Raw genomic sequence first — 5,503 nt, 5'->3', positions numbered from 1 at the left:
GCTTTCCCTTGGCGTACACCTTTCAGTGATCGGTCGTGTTCCCATACGTTTACGGTGAAACAGAGATGAACGTGATGAACGCAAGGTTGTTTCCATCTCTGGAAATACTTCTCGCTTTAGTTAATGCATTCTTCCAACCTTCTCTCGATAGGCGTAATAACATCTTCACTTCTACTCTCACAGGTGAGGATTTCGTCAAGCATGCTTTAGCTAAACTTAATTGATTACCTTAACACAGATTAACTCACTCGCTTAATTCTCCTTTTTTACCTAGGGGATTAAGAACACATCATGGAGAAAATGGATGATAAATTTATGGAAAGGGATAGAGAGATGATAATGATGACGATGATAACATTTAATTCTAAATATAAGTGTTTGATACATGATTGTGAATGAGGGATTAAAGAAGATGAACACAGAAGATGAATTAAAGAATAGAAACAAATACGGAAAGAGTGTCAACGTCTTGACACAGATCCCGATCGGAGACTTGTGCTTGCCAGCGTATGGATGTAGTGGAGAGGAAAGCTTCCTACTCAGGCTTACTTTCCCGGTAGAATTGACCTTTTGCACAGAGCTTCAGTTTCGAGAATCAAAAGAATTCCTTGCTCGGAGACTCACTTTTTTAGCCTTGTCTCGTAGTTCTCCCAGATTTACTCTATAAAGTCTCTTCAGACCAGCCTCTCTCTCCAACCCGTATGTTCAAGGAAGCTATTTATAGACAAGACCTTGGCTCTTTGAATTTGTGGTCCCACTGTATAATTCTGATAATTTCTGCCATGGCGTAATGGAAAATTCCTCTCTACTCCACGATCAATTAGTCAGAATTGCACAACAAAAACCTGTACACTTGTCAGAATCATCCACGAATGTGTTGCTCTTCACATCTTCAATCGATCGCCACATGCGGTGTTGTTTTTTATTACCGCATGCGGTTGAAATGCGTTGATCTCTAGAGTCCATGATCGATCGTCGCATGCGCCATCATTGCGTTGATCATTTCTTCGTTCTTGATCGATTGGCGCATGCATTATACATTTTGTCTTCGAGCCATTAACGCATGCGGTGACCTATTTCCTGCAAAATAGAGACTGAAACATTCTATTTCGCCATCGCAATGGGGTTAGTGGATGCATTTACGACATTTCATAATTTTCATATTTCTCAGCCAATTCTTATACTATCGACGCAACTTTCCTCTCTTTTTGTTGCAATGTCTAAATAAAACAGCACAAATAACTTATATTTCTACAAGTTATCACACTCCCAAATTTAGATATATGCTTGTCCTCAAGCATATCTTCAACTAAGGCAATTTCGCTCAATTCCTATCCTAACTCTGCGTCGATTGGCTGCTCCGAATGCTCCACCTCTACAATATCTTCACGACGCAATTTCCTTCTATCCTTTAACAATTCATCAACATGCTCTACTTTATTCTTTTCTACAACAAACCTCTACCCAAAAATTTCCTTCTTGTTTTAAGAAGAATGTTTACCTCTTCTTGCAAAAACAACTAGGTGCGTCTTTATGCGATGGTCTGGTTTGCGTCATTTTTTTAGAGTCTGTTGATCATGGTTACACCCTTCGTTTTGGCTTGCTCCCATTGGTGTCATACGAGCATCCAACAACGGTTATGCATCAATCTCAACTTCAACTCTTGATTTTCAACCCAGTTTTACTTTTGTTGATCAGAGGAGTTGTCTCTTATGTTCTTATTTTCTCTCTTTTTTTTTTCATTTCATATTGCGTCGATCTTGGAAACCTACTTTCGTTTTGACTTTCTCCCATGGGTGACATGCGAATATCCAACTATGAGTAGGTTTCTTTCACGACTTAACTCTTATCAGGTTGGGATTTTCCCTTGCACTGACATTGGAGTTTTTATGAATCTTTTTTTTTATAATGATATAATGAATGCATTTTCCTAATAATGACCGCATCCACTTGATTGCATCTGCTCAGACCTTCCCCACCCCCAAATTTAGAGATGCGCAAGGTTCTCATTGCGTTGTTTTGGATAGAAAAGAAAAAAACTTAGTCAAAATTTTGAAAAGAAGGTTTAAGCAGAGTCTTGAAATAGAAAAGTTAAAGCAGTGCTATTGCTACATATTATCTAAGTGTTAGTCAAAAAGTGCAAAGTATAAGAAATATTACTAAGGGTATACATATTACTCATCATGGAAATGCAATTAATAACGCAAAATAAAAGACAGGGAGTATCGTAATATTTGACAAAGGATGATAAGTAAAGAGGCTAACGCATATGGAAAAAATAGTTACTCAGTTGTATTAAAATTAACTAAGTACACAAAGAATTACAATCATCGCAACACAAATTTTAAGCATGTACAAAAAAATCAAGGTATAGCTTCTATACATAAAAAAAAATACAGAATGAATAAAAGAATGGCCGCAAACAAAAAATTGTAGATTTATTGAGAAGGTGGCACACCCCCAAATTTAGAGTTGTGGCAGGGGCTCTGGAGGAGGATTTTGCAGAGGAACTCGAAGAGCTTCTTCAAAATGCAGAGGTTGCTGTAAATGGAGAGGCACCATGGGACCATGTAAATAGGCTGTAAAAAAGTTAAAGTATTCATGGTTATGCTTCACCATTTGTCTCTGGTTCAAGTGGATAGTGAAAATATTGTGTTGAATATTGATCAGCACCTACCGCGTCATCGCAATACTGCATTGCACCTCTGTGTGGCTCTCTTGTAACTCCGTTATTCTTTGGCAGAATAAATCTTGTTGTTGAGAGACAAGAGAATGCATCTCTGCTAGGTCAGCAGCAAGGGTTGCAGTGGTGGGATACGCCTGCAATGTTTCACCATCAACGATTTGAGGTTGAGCAGAAGTGCCTTCACCCAAACCGTGTGGGTCTTCAACATGCAGCGATGGAGGTGAAACATGCGGTGAAGATGGATGTGGGGAAGATGCTGCTGGGAATGCGTTGTCTGAGTTTGAGGCGAGGAGGAGATTAATAAATTGTTCTGGGAGTGGGGAAAGGGATTCCATGGGTGGGCTCGAAGAGCGAATAATTAAAGATAAGGGGTCCAAGGGTATTTGGTGTTGGACTTTTTCCTTGCCTTTATCATTTTTGCGCTGCTTCTTTAGTTTGGGCTGTTGCAGTGCATTCAGATCGATAAGGGGTCGTTTGAGTTGAAGCTTGAGGCAGTGAGGAGAGTCCTTGAGAAGCATTCTCAAGATCTTTGTGTTTATGAGACCGTGACTTCTGGCATTGGCTCCTCTTCAATACCTACACCCATAGAGAGGCATAAGCTTGAAATTGTCCAAGGAAAGAAATACTGGCCTCTCACACGCCCTACAAAACCTCGAATTTTCTTTGCAATTAGTTTGCCCACATCAATTGGAATATCGCGCGCTATGCAATATGCGGCCATTACTCGATCCCTTGAAACTGTTTTATCATGTGATGTAGGGATGAGTTTCCTTTTCACCAAGTAAACCCAAAGACGCGCTTCAGGAAGCAGTTTGTTGGACGCAAGGGTCTTAATGCCTTTCAAAGATACCGACCACTGAGTGCCTGGTTGCGTTAATGTTCTCAGCGCATCCTTCATTTGTTCTTCTTCGAGATCATCAATAATTTTGTTACCCGACGCATACGAGATTTCCTTCATCTTATATAATTTGTTGATGTCCATTGCGTTGAATGGCACTGTACACCCTTTCATGATCACCGTATCTTTGGTGCCATGGAGCCGTCCATTATAAAAAGCTCTCACTACCGTAGGAATCACAATGGATGGACATTGGCAAAAAGTCTTCCACCCATGCTCCAGCACAACACTTGTAATTAAATTAGGTAGTGGCATTGACTTAGGAAAGAACCCCATCTCCATCATCATGTCATCATTTTCCTTCTTCATTGATGGGTGCTTTTTGGTCAACACAGGCTCGCTACTTCCAACTTTTGCTTTGGCTTATCTTGAGTCAACGCAAGATGGGACTTTTGTCTTTATTTGTGTTCCCGTTCCTTGCGCTGATCTTCTTCTTCCCTTTCCCAATCTGCAACTTCTCTTTTTTTCTTCTTTCTAATGCACTACACATTGGCTTTACATCGTCTCTCATTCTCTTCTTTCTTCTTCTTTTCTTCCTCTTTTTCTTTTCTCATTTCTTTTTCAAATTGCTCTGAGGCCAGCAATATGTTGCTCATCCTTGAGCCTTTTTTTTTTCTTCTTCTGCTGAAATTGCGTTGTTATGGCACACCTCCTCATCGTGGAGTTTTCTTGCCAAATCGTCATATACGATGATTTGGCGCACACGTAACATCTTTTCTTGTTTTTCCTCTTCTTCTCTTTTTCTCCTTTCCTTCTCTTCTGCTAGACTTTGCCAAAATTGTGGGTCGCTTGTTGACCCTTGTGATGCCGCATTAGAGGGGTAATGTCCGGATCCTCTCGGTCTTCAGTCACAACCATTTTGATATGCGTTGATGCCTCTTGAGGTTGTGCTGATTCTTTTTCTTGCGGTGACACCCCCACTTCCACCCTTGCGGTGGTGGATTCTCCGTCGACATCCGGGTTTTCTGCTCTCTTCCTCTTTTCTTCCTTCTTCAAATGTTTCTCTTCTCGCCTCTTTTTTCACTCGACTTGTTTTCTTTCTTCTCCTTCTTTGGTCGGGCCTCTTCATCTCCTCCTGCCCGTTTCTCCTTTCTTTTCCTTTTCTTCTTCTCTTCAACCATTTTAGGCTGCTTCTTCGCTTCCACCTCCTCTAAAGCGACCTTGATGGGTCCCTCATAGGATTCTGTTTGAACAGTTTCCTTAGGATCCGCAACGGCCAGGGCGCTTCTTCTCGAAGCTTCTGCCATCTTCTCCTCCGAAGGCAAGGGCTGATTAACAACTCCGGCTTCGAGTAGCTCTCCCTCTTTCTCCATGTTGCTCAGGATGGTCCTGAACACTTCTTTGTCATCTCTTCTTTTCTTCTCACTTTCTGATGACAGTGCTGGGAGTTGGGCACTCTCCATGCTCGGCCCCTCTCGAATTGGGAGTGGTTTGGCTACAACAGGTTTTTGCCGTAGTTTTCCAGTGATTCTTTGAACAGGCTTGGGCTGGGCGGCGAAGCGGTGGCTGGCACCGAGGACTGTCGCCTCCCTTGCGGTGACTTGGGCTAGGGAAGATGATGAAGGTAGGGAAGATGAATGTGAGGATTGCTCGGCCATAGTTTTGGTGAGTGGAAGAGTTGGAAAAATTCTTTGGGACTTAGGAAGAAATTTCGAAGGTTTGGTATGTAGAGGATTTTCTTAGGGTTCTTTTCGCTTGAGATTCAAATAAACTTCCTCAGACGAAGGAGGAGGGAATTTATAGGTTGAGCCTTGATGGGCCCAATGCAAACTCTATGTGGCAGGCTTCGAGGTTCTCAAAAAGCTTGCCCGTCGCGCTCCTCGCATTTATAAATTAGTAGAAAGGATGTCCTTTCATCTGCTAAGTCATCATTTTCTTGGAAGCCTAAACGATTAGACTACTCTCTCACAAAAAGAATT

The sequence above is a fragment of the Benincasa hispida genome, chromosome 4, assembly GCF_027475165.1.
Source record: "Benincasa hispida cultivar pf3 chromosome 4, pf3_genome.v1.1, whole genome shotgun sequence".
NCBI lineage: Eukaryota > Viridiplantae > Streptophyta > Magnoliopsida > Cucurbitales > Cucurbitaceae > Benincasa > Benincasa hispida.
This window is presented reverse-complemented; position numbering follows the sequence as displayed.